The 13694-nt window shown below is 40.6% G+C and overlaps 1 non-coding gene across 1 annotated transcript; it reads left to right on the top strand.

Moving 5' to 3' along the window:
* The first annotated feature begins 13385 nt into the window (after positions 1–13385).
* LOC112183175 lies at positions 13386–13492 on the top strand. The gene has a single exon (XR_002929766.1). It is a non-coding gene; the product is annotated as a small nucleolar RNA R71 (small nucleolar RNA).
* The last annotated feature ends 202 nt before the right edge of the window (positions 13493–13694 follow it).

Raw genomic sequence — 13694 nt, forward strand, 5'->3', positions numbered from 1 at the left:
CTCTATGCAAGGGCATGTTACAGATCAGTGCCCTCAACTTAATGAGAATGGAGGATGGGAATCTGCAAATGCTATTGGAGGATATCAAGGAGGATACCAAGGAGGACCTCAACGTCCTAGACATGATCCTTACTCCAATACGTACAACCCAGGATGGAGGGACCATCCCAACTTCAAGTGGACCAACAATGATAACGTTCAGAATCCTCTTGGTGGGAACTTCCAACGTCCTCAAGGGCCTTCATTCCAAGGATCATCTTTTCAAAGGCCCTACATGCCTCCGCCTCAACAGAACTCAGGACCTTCAATGTCTCACTATGACAAAACGTTGGAAGCTTTGACTAGTTCCACCCAAGCCTTGACAAACTCTACTCAAGCTTTGATTCAAGGACAACAGACCCACACTAAGGATATTGCAGATCTTAAGAAACAGATGGGCCAAGTTGTGGACTTCATGAGCAAGATTCATGAGACTGGGAAGCTTCCTAGTGGCACAATACCTAACCCTAAGGGTAATGTGGAGAATGCATCAGTTGTGACTACGAGGAGTGGGAGACCATTTGTGGATCCACCCAAGCAACCCAAGAAGGTCCAAATGAGCATAGAAATTGAGGAAGACCAAGAACCCACCAAGTTGGGTATTGAGAAGGACCCTGCAACGTCAAAGGAAGAGACCAAGGCATCCTCATCTTTAAAGGCAAAACCGGAAATCAAAGGTAATAATTCTAACTTATCAAATTCGGTTATTGCTAACCCTTCTTCTTCTTGCATGCCCTTCCCACGCAGGTTTGCCCAATCTAAGAAGGATGAAAGTGACCAAGCTATCTTGGAAACTTTCAAGAAGGTGCAAGTAAACCTACCCCTCCTAGAGGCCATCAAGCAAGTCCCTAAGTATGCCAAGTTCCTCAAAGAGCTTTGCACTACTAGGAGAGTAAACCGTGAAAAGGAGGTGGTAAAGGTAAGTGAGAATGTCTCTGCCCTAATTCAGAGGAAGATCCCTCCAAAGTGTAAGGATCCTGGAAGCTTTACCATTCCTTGTACTATTGGTAACTCTAGATTTAAGAATGCCATGCTAGACCTAGGTGCATCTGTTAATGTTATGCCCTACTCTGTTTATGAAACCCTAGGTCTAGGGGAACTTAAATCTGACAACGTTATCATCCAGTTAGCTGACAGATCCAATGCATACCCTAGAGGTTTGTTGGAGGATGTGCTTGTACAGGTTAACCATCTTATCTTCCCAGCTGATTTTTATGTATTGGAAATGGAGGACTCCCCTGTAAGTTCCACTCCATTGCTTTTGGGACGTCCTTTCTTAAGGACAGCTAGGACGAAGATTGATGTGTATGAAGGCTCTCTTACAATGGAGTTCGATGGTGACATTATTGGCTTTAACATCTTTGAAGCCATGAGGTATCCCCTAGAGGTTAATGATTGTTTTTCTGCTGACATTTTGGATGAACTTGCGCAGAAAATGTTTGATGTTATGCATGAGGATACCCTAGTCACTACCCTTGAGAGTGGGGTAGGCTATACAAAGGAAGGCGTCACCATCTCAGAGGACAAGTTGAAAGACACTTGTGAGGATAAAATCATTGAAAACGTCTCCTTCCTTGAGGCATCACCCTTTATAGGTAAGTCTGTTTCTCCATTGTCCATTCAGTTATCCACTAACAAGACTTTACCTTCAGTGGTCCAGGCCCCAGAACTTGAGCTAAAACCTCTTCCAGACCATTTGAAGTATGTCTACTTAGGGGACAAGGAAACCTTGCCAGTGATTGTGTCCTCTGCACTAACAACTCCACAAGAAGAGAAGTTGGTGGAAATGTTGAAGCAACACAAGACCGCCATAGGATGGACATTGGCGGATATCAAGGGAATCAGCCCTACAACTTGCGTCCACAGGATACTTCTAGAGGAGGGGTCTAAACCCACTAGAGAGGCTCAACGTCGTCTCAACCCTCCAATGATGGAAGTAGTGAAGAAGGAGGTTATCAAACTCCTTGATTGTGGGGTAATCTACCCTATTTCTGACTCCAAGTGGGTCTCTCCAGTTCAGGTCGTGCCCAAGAAGTCTGGGATCACTGTGGTAAAGAATGCTGATAACGAACTGGTGCCCCAAAGGACAGTAACAGGCCACAGAGTATGCATTGACTATAGGAGGCTCAACGCAACCACAAGGAAAGACCACTTTCCTCTGCCATTCATTGACCAGATGCTTGAGCGCCTAGCTGGACATGACTACTACTGCTTCCTGGATGGATACTCTGGTTACAACCAGATTGCAATTGCAAATGAAGATCAAGAGAAGACAACCTTCACTTGCCCCTTTGGAACGTTTGCCTATAGACGTATGCCTTTCGGACTTTGCAACGCTCCAGGTACCTTTCAGAGGTGTATGGTAAGTATCTTTTCAGATTATATTGAGAAAATCATAGAGGTATTCATGGATGACTTTTCAGTTTTTGGAAAGAATTTTGATGATTGTCTTAATAATCTGGAGATAATTCTGAAACGTTGCATGGAAACTAACCTTGTCTTAAACTGGGAAAAATGCCATTTTATGGTTAAACAAGGAATAGTTCTAGGACATATTGTCTCTGCTAGGGGTATAGAGGTTGATAAAGCCAAGGTTGATATTGTGCGTCACTTACCCTCTCCCACTTCTGTGAGAGAGATTCGTTCTTTCCTTGGTCATGCAGGTTTTTACAGGAGGTTCATCAAGGACTTCTCCAAAATTTCGAGACCCTTATGTCAACTACTCCAGAAGGATGTGCCCTTTCACTTTGACAAGGAGTGTCAAGAAGCTTTTGACAAGCTTAAGGAGTTGTTGACATCTGCCCCCATCATGTTACCTCCAGACTGGTCCTTGCCCTTTGAGTTAATGTGTGATGCCTCTGACTACGCAGTTGGAGCCGTTTTGGGACAAAGGAAGGAAAAGCTGCCCTATGCCATCTACTACGCCTCAAGGACTCTCAATGATGCACAAATGAACTACTCCACCACAGAGAAAGAGCTCCTTGCAGTTGTCTTTGCCCTTGAGAAGTTTCGCTCCTATTTACTTGGTACCAAAGTTACTATCTTTACTGACCATGCAGCTTTGAAATACTTGATGACCAAGAAGGAGGCGAAACCAAGGCTCATCAGATGGATCCTACTCTTGCAAGAATTCGACGTGGAAATCAAGGACAAGAAGGGTAGTGAGAACGTGGTAGCTGACCACTTGAGTCGCTTAGTGCATGCAGAAGATTATCTCCCTCTGGTGGAGACATTTCCAGACGAGCAACTCTTTGGACTTCAGGTAAGTGAACCATGGTATGCAGACATTGTGAATTATATTGTGTCTAGAAAGATTCCTGATACCATGTCACGTGCTCATAGGGATAGGCTTAAGAAAACTGTTAAGCAATATGTTTGGGATGAACCTTATTTGTGGAAGTATTGCTCTGATCAATTGATTAGGAGATGTGTGCCTGAACATGAACATAATGCTATACTTTCTTTTTGCCACTCTAAAGCATGTGGGGGACACTTTGGGTCTAAGAAGACTGCGTTTAAGGTGCTAGAGTCTGGGTTCTATTGGCCAACATTATTTAGGGATGCACATGCCTATTGTTTAACTTGTGATAAGTGCCAAAGAACAGGAAATCTAGGTCCTAGAGATCAAATGCCATTGTCCAATATAATAACTGTTGAAATATTTGATGTCTGGGGTATAGATTTCATGGGACCTTTCCCTTCATCTTTTGGGTTTCTCTATATCTTACTTGCAGTGGACTATGTTTCCAAATGGGTGGAAGCAAAGGCCACTAGAACTAATGACTCTAAGGTTGTTGCAGATTTTATCAAGTCTAACATCTTTAGCAGGTTTGGAATGCCTAGAGTTCTCATTAGTGATGGAGGATCCCATTTTTGCAATCGGACGATTGAGGCTCTCTTGAAGAGATATGATGTCACACATAAGGTTTCTACACCTTATCACCCACAAACTAGTGGGCAGGCTGAGGTCTCTAATCGTCAGATTAAGGGGATATTGGAGAAGACTGTGAACCCCAACAGGAAGGACTGGTCCTTGCGTCTAGAGGATGCTTTGTGGGCCTACAGAACTGCATACAAAACTCCCATAGGTATGTCACCATATCGAATTGTCTATGGCAAACCATGCCATTTACCTGTGGAGTTGGAGCACAAAGCTTGGTGGGCTGTGAAGCAGTTCAACATGGATATGGATGCAGCTGGGCTTCATAGGAAGTTGCAATTGCAAGAGTTAGAGGAGATAAGGAATGATGCCTTTGAAAGTGCTAAAATTTACAAGGATAAGACTAAGGCATTCCATGACAAAATGATTCGAAGAAAGACTTTTGTTGTGGGTCAAAAAGTTCTTCTCTTCCATTCTCGTCTCAAACTCTTCCCAGGTAAGCTTCGTTCTCGTTGGATTGGACCTTTTGTTATCACTCATGTGTTTCCTCATGGAGCTGTGCAGATAAAGAGTGAACATACAAGCAACGAGTTCAAAGTGAATGGCCATCGCTTGAAGCCTTACTATGAGGCATTTGTGGAACATGAAGTGGAGGATGTACCCCTCCAAAACGTTCCAAACCCTGAGGATTAAATGGAGGTACAAGTCTAGGCTGAAAGACTATAAACATTAAGCGCTGCTTGGGAGGCAACCCAATTCTGAAGTAGCTGTGGAGGAGTCATCAACGCAGATTTGTTTTATCTCTCCCTTTTACTTCCCCAATTTTTCTTTATGTTGGTAGTCATTTTCGTAAATTTCATCCCTATATGCTTAAGTGTTCCATTGCATGCTTTTTATTGATTACATTGAGGACAATGCAATATTTAAGTGTGGGGGAAGGGATTTACACTTTTATCTTGAGTCATATATTGAAAAATACAAAAAAATTGAAAAATGTCAAAAATTTAAAAAATTTTCGTTGCTTTTGTTTTTGTTTTGAGTCTTAGGATGCCCTTTCAACTGTCTAGGATGATTCTATATCTCTAAAATCATGACTAAAAGAGGATCACAAGATTGAGATGATTTTTAAACATGGTATTCTTTGGTTAATTGAGATATATGAAAAATGTGTGCCTTGTAGTGGATATGGATTCGAAAACTTTGGTACAGAATATGAGCATGTTAGGATGAGTTTTGATTCATATAAGCCCATGTGAGATAATTGAGCCATGTCCCTTTTTCTTGGAGTGAAATGAAAAATATATTCTTATTTTCTTGGCGATATTTTGATGATCTCATTATTCTTCATTTGATTGATTGCTTGCCATAGATTAAGTTTGATGGACTAGAGAATGCTAGAATTCACTCTTGTGCTTGTTGAGACGTTTGTCAATACATGGCCCTGATTCTGGAAGGGATAGAGGTACCCTAGGAATTTCCACCATTGCCAAATAAACCTGTGTCCCTAATTGTGCCCGTCGTGGGACTCCCCTAGATAAGCCCCTTTGAGCCTACATTGAGCCTTTTCATTCATCACCCTTAAAACCCTTAACCATGAAGCTTAGTATAGTTAAAACCCTACCCTTTGTTCTAAGAACTTAGTGGAGCTATCTTTTGAGACATACTTCGTGGGTTTGGTGCTAAGGATGAAAATTGAGAAGAGGTGAAAGTTAAAGTGTGGGGGTAGACTTGTCCATAAAAGAAAAATATATGAAAAAGCCGAGAAAAAGAAAAAAAAAAAAAGAAAAAAGAAAAAAATGTATACGGCTAAAAAGAAAAGAAAGAAAAATGTTTATGGATTTTAGTCCCCCATACTTGGTGATTTTGGAGTTTACGTTGAACTGAAGGCCCACTACAGAAAAATTTGGCCTTTGTCCATTCACTATAGTTCAAGGGAAGTTTACAATGAAGATTGGGCCCAACATGAAGACATTAGGCCCCTTTTATGTTACCTCTAGGGAAAGTGACGTTTTTGCAATGCCTTGGTGGATTTCTTGAGGTCTCTACATCTACATGTGCTCTGCTAGGTTTTTAGGACACTTTGATAAATCCTTACCCTTCATTTCTTAAAACCTTGAGCCTTGGCCCCATTACAACCTTTAAGAAGACCTTCTTGATCCTTAAGATGGGACAGCCCTTGATGTGGAGATGAGTTACAAGAGTTGAACTTATGGCTTGGGTCCATCTGTGCAAGTAGTTGGTGTCCTTCATGAGATCTTTAAAGAAAATTATACATGTGCTTTCGTTTCTTGAATTATGTGATATACTTGCTATCTTTCACATATACTTGAGTGTATAAGCTTTTAAGCATTGCCATGATCTGAGAGAAGAAAGAGTGGATATAACTTGTGAGGAGTTGAATCATACTTGTTTGAAACATGCTTAACAGAAACCATCACCATTGTTTCAACCAAGTCCTACTTGTGTATATGTAAGTTATGTGTTTTAATTAACTCTCGAATGCCTAACATTGAATTTTGGTTAAGTGCTAATCTTGGTGTTATGAAAGTAAGAGATTGCTGAGACAAATAGTTGAAGGGCAATAGAGTCATTGTTTTTGTCAAGTCTTTAAATTTTCGTTGAGTCTTAGTGTGTGTCTTAGTTTGATTTTGCTAAGGGACTAGCAAAAGCTAAGTGTGGGGGAATTTGATAGGAGCATTTTAATGCGACGTTTTAACTGCATTTCCCTACACTTTTCTGCGCCATTTCCTTGAAAAATCCCTGTTTGGGAAAGTTTCCATTCTTTGATTGGGAAAGTTCCTTATTGTAGAAAGTTTCCATTTTTGTCTTCATTTTTCATTTCTCATTTCTCATTTCTCATTTTTCATTTCTCATTTCTGGAAAGTTTCTATTTTTCATTTTTAGTAAGTTTCTATTTTCATTTTTTAGAAAGTTTCTATTTTAAGTATAGTTTCTATTTTCAGGACCTCCGAGCTAGAAAGTGGAAATGAACGCACGAATGGAAAGAGGAGCTTGCGAACATCAAGACGAACGAACATGAGAGAAAATGGCCCACACATTTGAGCAGAAATGAAGAAACAAGCTTTCCTAGTCCAACCAGGAAATCCTACGAAATGGAGGAAGGCTTCCCTAGCAAGTTTCCAACGCAACCATGAAAAAGAAATGGAAAAATAATGTGTTTTGCGTTGGAAAATGAGAAGGCTTGAAGATGAAGCAACGAGGCCCAAGAACTCTTTGGATTTTCGGCAAATTGGATAATGGCCCATCAAAGCCCATGACACTAGGGTTTGTGACGCAAACCCTAGCCCTAAAGATATGTTTGCCGTGAAATTGCATGAGAGAAACAAGGAAGAGGCGTCCAAAAATCAGAAAATAAAGAAGATTTTCTATGGAGATTTTCTAGGGTTATTTTTATGGAAATAAATCAAGAGATAAAACCCTAGAAGACCTAGCCGTCCAAGCCAAGAGGAAAACAAGGGGATGCCGTGCAAACCCTAGGGAATTCGGCAAAAGATAATGAAGAGAAAAACAAGGGTTTTGCCGTGAGGAAAAATCAGAAAAAAATAAAGAGATTTCGTGGAGATTTCTTAGGGAGCTTTTAAAGGAAAGAGAATATGTGTTGAACACAAAAAGCTCTCAAAGGAGTCTAGGTTCGTCCCCCTTTATTCTCTAAGTATATTGTTGCCGAAATTGGTGAAGGAAATCAGAAAATATCTATATATATTTCGGCAAGATTATTTAGGGAATTTATATTGGAATTTTGTGATTGGTTGCACCACCTCATAGGGCTTATGTGGCACGAAATCATTGGAGAAAATTATGTGGAGGAAGCAAGAGATTGCCGTGAGCTTTGCTAGGGTTGTGGACGGATTGAAGACCTAGAAGCCGTCCCCTATATATTCCTCTCTTCTCTCAACGTCAAGGGTTCCGAATTTTCCACACTTTTGCGTTTATACTTTGAGAAAATAATTCAGAAATCTCTCTAGCCTAGCCGTGTTCTTCTCCATCCTCTAGGGCAACCACGAAGTGCAAGCAAGGCCAAGGAAGAAGAAGACAAGCCGTGCACACCATCCACCCTCCACCTTGAAGATTTCTTTCGAAATTCAAGAGACCACATCATCACTTCATTCATCTCATCTTCATCACGGTGTAATCCGATTCTCCTTGTACCTTTGCTTTGTATTTTCGTTGGTTTTGCCTTAGTTGACACATATGTATGAACAAGTATTGTTTTCTGAAATTTTATGATGAATTGTTAATTTTCAGATTCATATATTGCGATTTATGGTTGCTTTTGTGTGAGTGTTTGATTAAATTTGCATGATAGAAATCTTTTGTATGTTTATCTTGAATGGTTCGAAACATTTAGGGTTTTTATATGAATGTTGCTACGAATTTGAGAACATGAATCAACTTTTTGGTTTTGTGTTCTTGAATCGATAAGTAGTAAAGGTTTTGTACAAAAACCGAATTTAATCGAAGAAGATTGCAATTAGGTGGACTTTTTCATACTAAGTTGCACATTTGAGTTGATAGCCTTTCTAGGTGTTTATTGCGTTAAACATGACATGATTGACTAGCTTTCTAGGGCTTGATTGCATGTTTGATAGAATTAATCTAGGTGCTTTCACTTAGGTTAATTAGCATTGAAAGTAAAATATGGGAAATTGTTTGCTTTTGAACGTTTCACATGATCAACTCCTCTTGCATGACTATGATGAACAATGATGAACTTGAATTAATTTTAATCATGAGTTTCGACTTTGATCTTTGTTCTTGCATTCCATTTGTATTTTTATGTTTTTGCATTTTAATTATTTAGGTAACTTAGATTTTATTTTCGGAAATTAAAACCAAAAACTCCCCCCTTTTCGTAAATATGTCTATATTTTGTAAATATTATACTTTTTTTTAATTTTAATTGTTTAATTGTTTGACAATGACAGGTGTACCCTCAATCCCCGGAATAGAACGATCCCTATTTACTTTATACTACTAATGACATTTCAGGGTTAAATTGGTCGCTCAACAAAAGCGACACCACAATTCCACAGGTAAGTGGCACGCTTTTCCATACACCAACCGAAATGGAGACATCCCTATTGGCGTCTTAAAGGCAGTCCTATACGCCCACAATGCATCCTCCAAGCGTTGGCTCCAATCCTTCCTTGAAGGTCCCACGGTTTTCTCAAGTATCCGCTTTATTTCCCTATTTGAAACTTCTGCTTGTCCACTCGTTTGAGGATGATAAGGCGTGGAAACCTTATGAGTGACGTTGTACTTCCTGAGCAAAGCCTCAATGGTCTTGTTGCAAAAGTGAGAACCTCCGTCACTAATGATTGCTCTAGGCATGCCAAACCTACTAAAAATGTTAGACTTTATAAACTCTGCAACAACCTTAGAATCATTAGTTCTGGTGGCTTTCGCTTCCACCCATTTAGAAACATAATCAACAGCTAAGAGGATATAGAGAAAACCATTAGATGAAGGAAAAGGTCCCATAAAATCAATACCCCAAACATCAAAGATTTCGACAATTATCACAGGTTTTAAAGGCATTTGATCTTTAGGGCCTAAATTACCGGTTCTTTGGCATCTATCACATGTCATACAAAAATTATATGCATCTTTAAACAAAGTAGGCCAATAAAAACCACATTCCAACACCTTCCTAGCAGTTCTATCAGAGCCAAAGTGACCACCACATTGTTTAGAATGACAAAACTCAAGTATAGCTTTTTGTTCATTATTAGGCACACATCTCCTTATCAATTTATCAGGACAATATTTCCACAAGTAAGGATCATCCCAAACATATTGTCTAGCTAAAAACTTAAGTCTATCACGTTGAGCACTTTGCATATGACTAGGAAACGTTTTAGACACCAAATAATTAACAATATCTGCATACCAAGGCTCACTTACCTGGATTCCGAAGAGTTGTTCATCCGGAAACATCTCCACTAAGGGTATGGCGTCCTCCTCACTCACTAGCCTACTCAAGTGGTCTGCCACAACGTTGTCAGAGCCCTTCTTATCCTTGATCTCAACATCAAACTCTTGAAGCAAGAGTATCCAACGAATTAGCCTAGGTTTTGCCTCCTTCTTTGACATTAGGTACCTTAAAGCTGCATGATCAGAATAAATAATAACTTTAGTACCCAATAAATAAGATCGAAATTTTTCTAAGGCAAAAACAACAGCTAAGAGTTCTTTTTCAGTTGTAGAATAATTGAGTTGAGCATCATTGAGGGTTCTTGACGCATAGTAGATGGCATAAGGCTTCTTGTCCTTCCTTTGGCCTAGCACGGCCCCAATGGCATAATCTGAGGCATCACACATGATCTCAAAGGGAAGAGACCAATCTGGAGGAAGCATGATAGGAGCAGACGTCAGAAGCTCCTTTAAAGCATTGAATGCATCCTTGCAATCCTCCTTGAACTCAAACGCCACTTCCTTTTGAAGTAGACGACATAGGGGCCTAGAAATCTTGGAAAAGTCCTTGATAAAGCGCCTGTAGAAACCTGCATGTCCAAGAAAAGAACGGACCTCCCTCACACTTGTGGGGTATGGTAAGTATCTAACAAGATCTACTTTAGCTTTGTCTACTTCAATTCCACGTTTAGAGATAATATGCCCTAAAACTATTCCTTGTTTAACCATAAAGTGACATTTTTCCCAATTTAAAACAAGGTTAGTTTGTTCACAACGTTCAAGTATCAATTCTAAATTACTTAAGCAATTTTCGAAATCTTTACCAAAGACAGAAAAGTCATCCATAAAAACCTCAATAATTTTCTCAATAAAATCAGAGAAGATACTTACCATGCACCTTTGAAACGTACCTGGGGCGTTACATAGTCCGAATGGCATTCTTCTGTAGGCAAACGTTCCAAAAGGACAAGTGAAGGTCGTTTTCTCTTGATCCTCATGAGCAATGGCGATTTGATTGTAACCAGAATATCCATCCAAGAAGCAATAGAACTCGTGACCTGCTAACCTCTCAAGCATCTGATCAATGAATGGCAAAGGGAAGTGATCCTTCCTAGTAGTGGCGTTGAGTTTCCTATAGTCTATGCAAACTCGATGTCCAGTCACCGTTCTCTGAGGCACTAACTCATTCTCTGCATTCTTCACAACAGTTATCCCAGACTTTTTTGGCACAACCTGAACTGGTGAAACCCACTTAGAGTCCGAGATAGGGTATATGACGCCACAATCAAGGAGTTTGATAACCTCCTTCTTCACAACCTCCATCATGGGTGGATTCAAACGTCTTTGAGCCTCCCTTGTTGGCTTGGCTCCCTCCTCAAGCAAAATCCGATGCACACAAGTAGTAGGGCTAATTCCCCTGATATCCGCTAAGGTCCAACCAATCGCAGTCTTGTGTTTCTTAAGCATCTCCACAAGTCTATCCTCTTGAGTAGACGTCAATGATGAGGATATGATCACAGGTAACGTCTCTTTATCTCCCAAGTAAACATACTTCAAATGATCTGGCAATGGCTTAAGTTCTAGGGTAGGTGCCTGAATCACTGAAGGTAAAGGTTTATTAGTAGAGATGGGAAGTGAAAAAGAAGGATTTGACTTACCTACAAAGGACGTTGCCTCAAGAGAAGCAACGTTTTCTAGGTGGATGGATTCATAAGAATCCGTGAGGTCTTCCTTAGGTATGGTGGCACCATCTTCCATGAAACCAACACCACTTGCAATGGTTGAGACCATGGTATCCTCCTCCATTATTTCCATGAATTTCTGCGCAAGATCATCAAGTATATCAATAGAAAAACATGATTGAAAGTCACTTAATGGATACCTCATGGCTTCGAAAATGTTGAAGCCAACAACTTCTCCATCAAATTCCATTGACAAGGTGCCAGAATACACATCAATTTTGGTCCTAGCCGTCCTCATGAATGGACGACCTAGCAAAAGTGGCGTTGACTTGGGAGAGGGTTCCTCCATTTCTAGGACGTAAAAATCAGCTGGGAAGATTAGCTCACCCACCTGCACAAGTACATCCTCAACTAACCCCTTAGGGTATGCATTAGATCGATCTGCCAATTGAATAATAACATTATCATGTTTAAGTTCACCTAGACCTAGAGATGCATAAATAGAATATGGCATAACATTTATAGAAGCACCTAAGTCTAGCATGGCATTTTCGAATCTAGTGGTTCCAATAACACAAGGGATAGAAAAACTCCCTGGATCCTTACACTTTTCAGGCATTTTGCGTTGAAGCACAGCTGAGACATTCTCACTTACCTTCACCACTTCTTTCTCACGGTTCTGTCTCCTTGTGGTGCAAAGTTCCTTCAAAAATTTGGCATACTTAGGAATTTGCTTAATGGCCTCAAGGAGAGGAATGTTGATTTGCACTTTCTTAAAAGTTTCCAAGATGGCCTTTTCGGCTTCATCCTTCTTGGACTTTGCATATCTGCTTGGGAAAGGCAAAGGAGAAGAAGATGGATTAGTAATAACCGAATTGAAAGAGTTAGAAACTTGTCCTTTAGGTTTCGGTTCTGCAGTAGGAGGTGTCACATGAGCCTTAGACGTTGCAGGGTCATCCTCCTCCTCTAAAATGGACGTTGAGATCTTTTTGGGAGGCGTTGGAGGATCTACAAGGGTCTTACCACTCCTTGTAGTGACGACTTTGGCTTGCTCAAAGTGAGGATTTGGGATGGTACCACTTGGTAGCTTACCTTGCTCATGAAACTTACCCATAAACTCCACAACTTGACTCATTTGCTTCTTCATCTCATTCACATCCGTAGATATAGCATTGATTTGATTCCCATGATGAGTTTGACCTGCAATTAAAGCTTGAGTAGACTTAGTTAGAGTTCGGATTAATTCATCATTCGAAGAAGAAGAAGAAGCATTTGAATTAAAATTTGAATTGAAAGGAGTAGGGTTAGGAGGTTGAGGCTTTTGATAAAAGCCTTGAGGACGTGGTTGGAAGCCTTGAGGTGCACTTTGAACGTTCTCATTGTCCTTCCAACGAAAATTAGGGTGATCCCTCCATCCAGGATTGTAAGTATTCGAATATGGATCATTCCTAGGACGTTGGTACCCTTGTTGGAAACCTATGGCGTTGACACCTTCTTGTCCTCCTTCCTCCATGAGTTGAGGGCATTGGTTAGACGCATGCCCTTGCATAGAACACACTCCACACACCATGACTTGTCCATGTGATCCCTGGGACACAAGAGAAGTAAGTTTGTTAATTTTATCCTCCAGTTGAGCTAAAGTACTTACCTCATGGACCCTTTCACGTGTGGTGGTGGATTTGGGCCTAGAGCTTCCATATTGTTGTTGATTCAAGGCCCTATTCTCAATAAGGATCATTCCAGCTGCAGGCTCCTTGTCAACAAACGATCCACCAGAAGCTGCATCTAGCATGTCTCTTTCCAAGTTGGTGAGTCCATCATAAAAACAAGTGAGCAAGGTCTCATCCTTCATGCCATGTTGAGGGCATTGAGTGGTGAGAGACTTGAACCTTTCATAGTAATCTGCGTAGGACTCATCTTGCCCTTGTTGGATTCCACTTATCTTCTTCCTAAGCATGATGATGCGAGATGTAGGGAAATACTTCTCAAGAAACGCCTTCATCATATCAGCCCAAGATGTAATCCGTCCACTTGGCAACTCATAAAGCCATTGCTTTGCCTTGTCAGCCAACGAAAATGGGAAGGCCTTCAACTTCAAAATATGCTCATCAGCTCCTTGAGGCTTCATGCTAGTGCAGATGAACTGAAATTCCATCAAG

This window comes from Rosa chinensis, chromosome 1, assembly GCF_002994745.2.
Source record: "Rosa chinensis cultivar Old Blush chromosome 1, RchiOBHm-V2, whole genome shotgun sequence".
Taxonomy (NCBI): Eukaryota; Viridiplantae; Streptophyta; class Magnoliopsida; order Rosales; family Rosaceae; genus Rosa; species Rosa chinensis.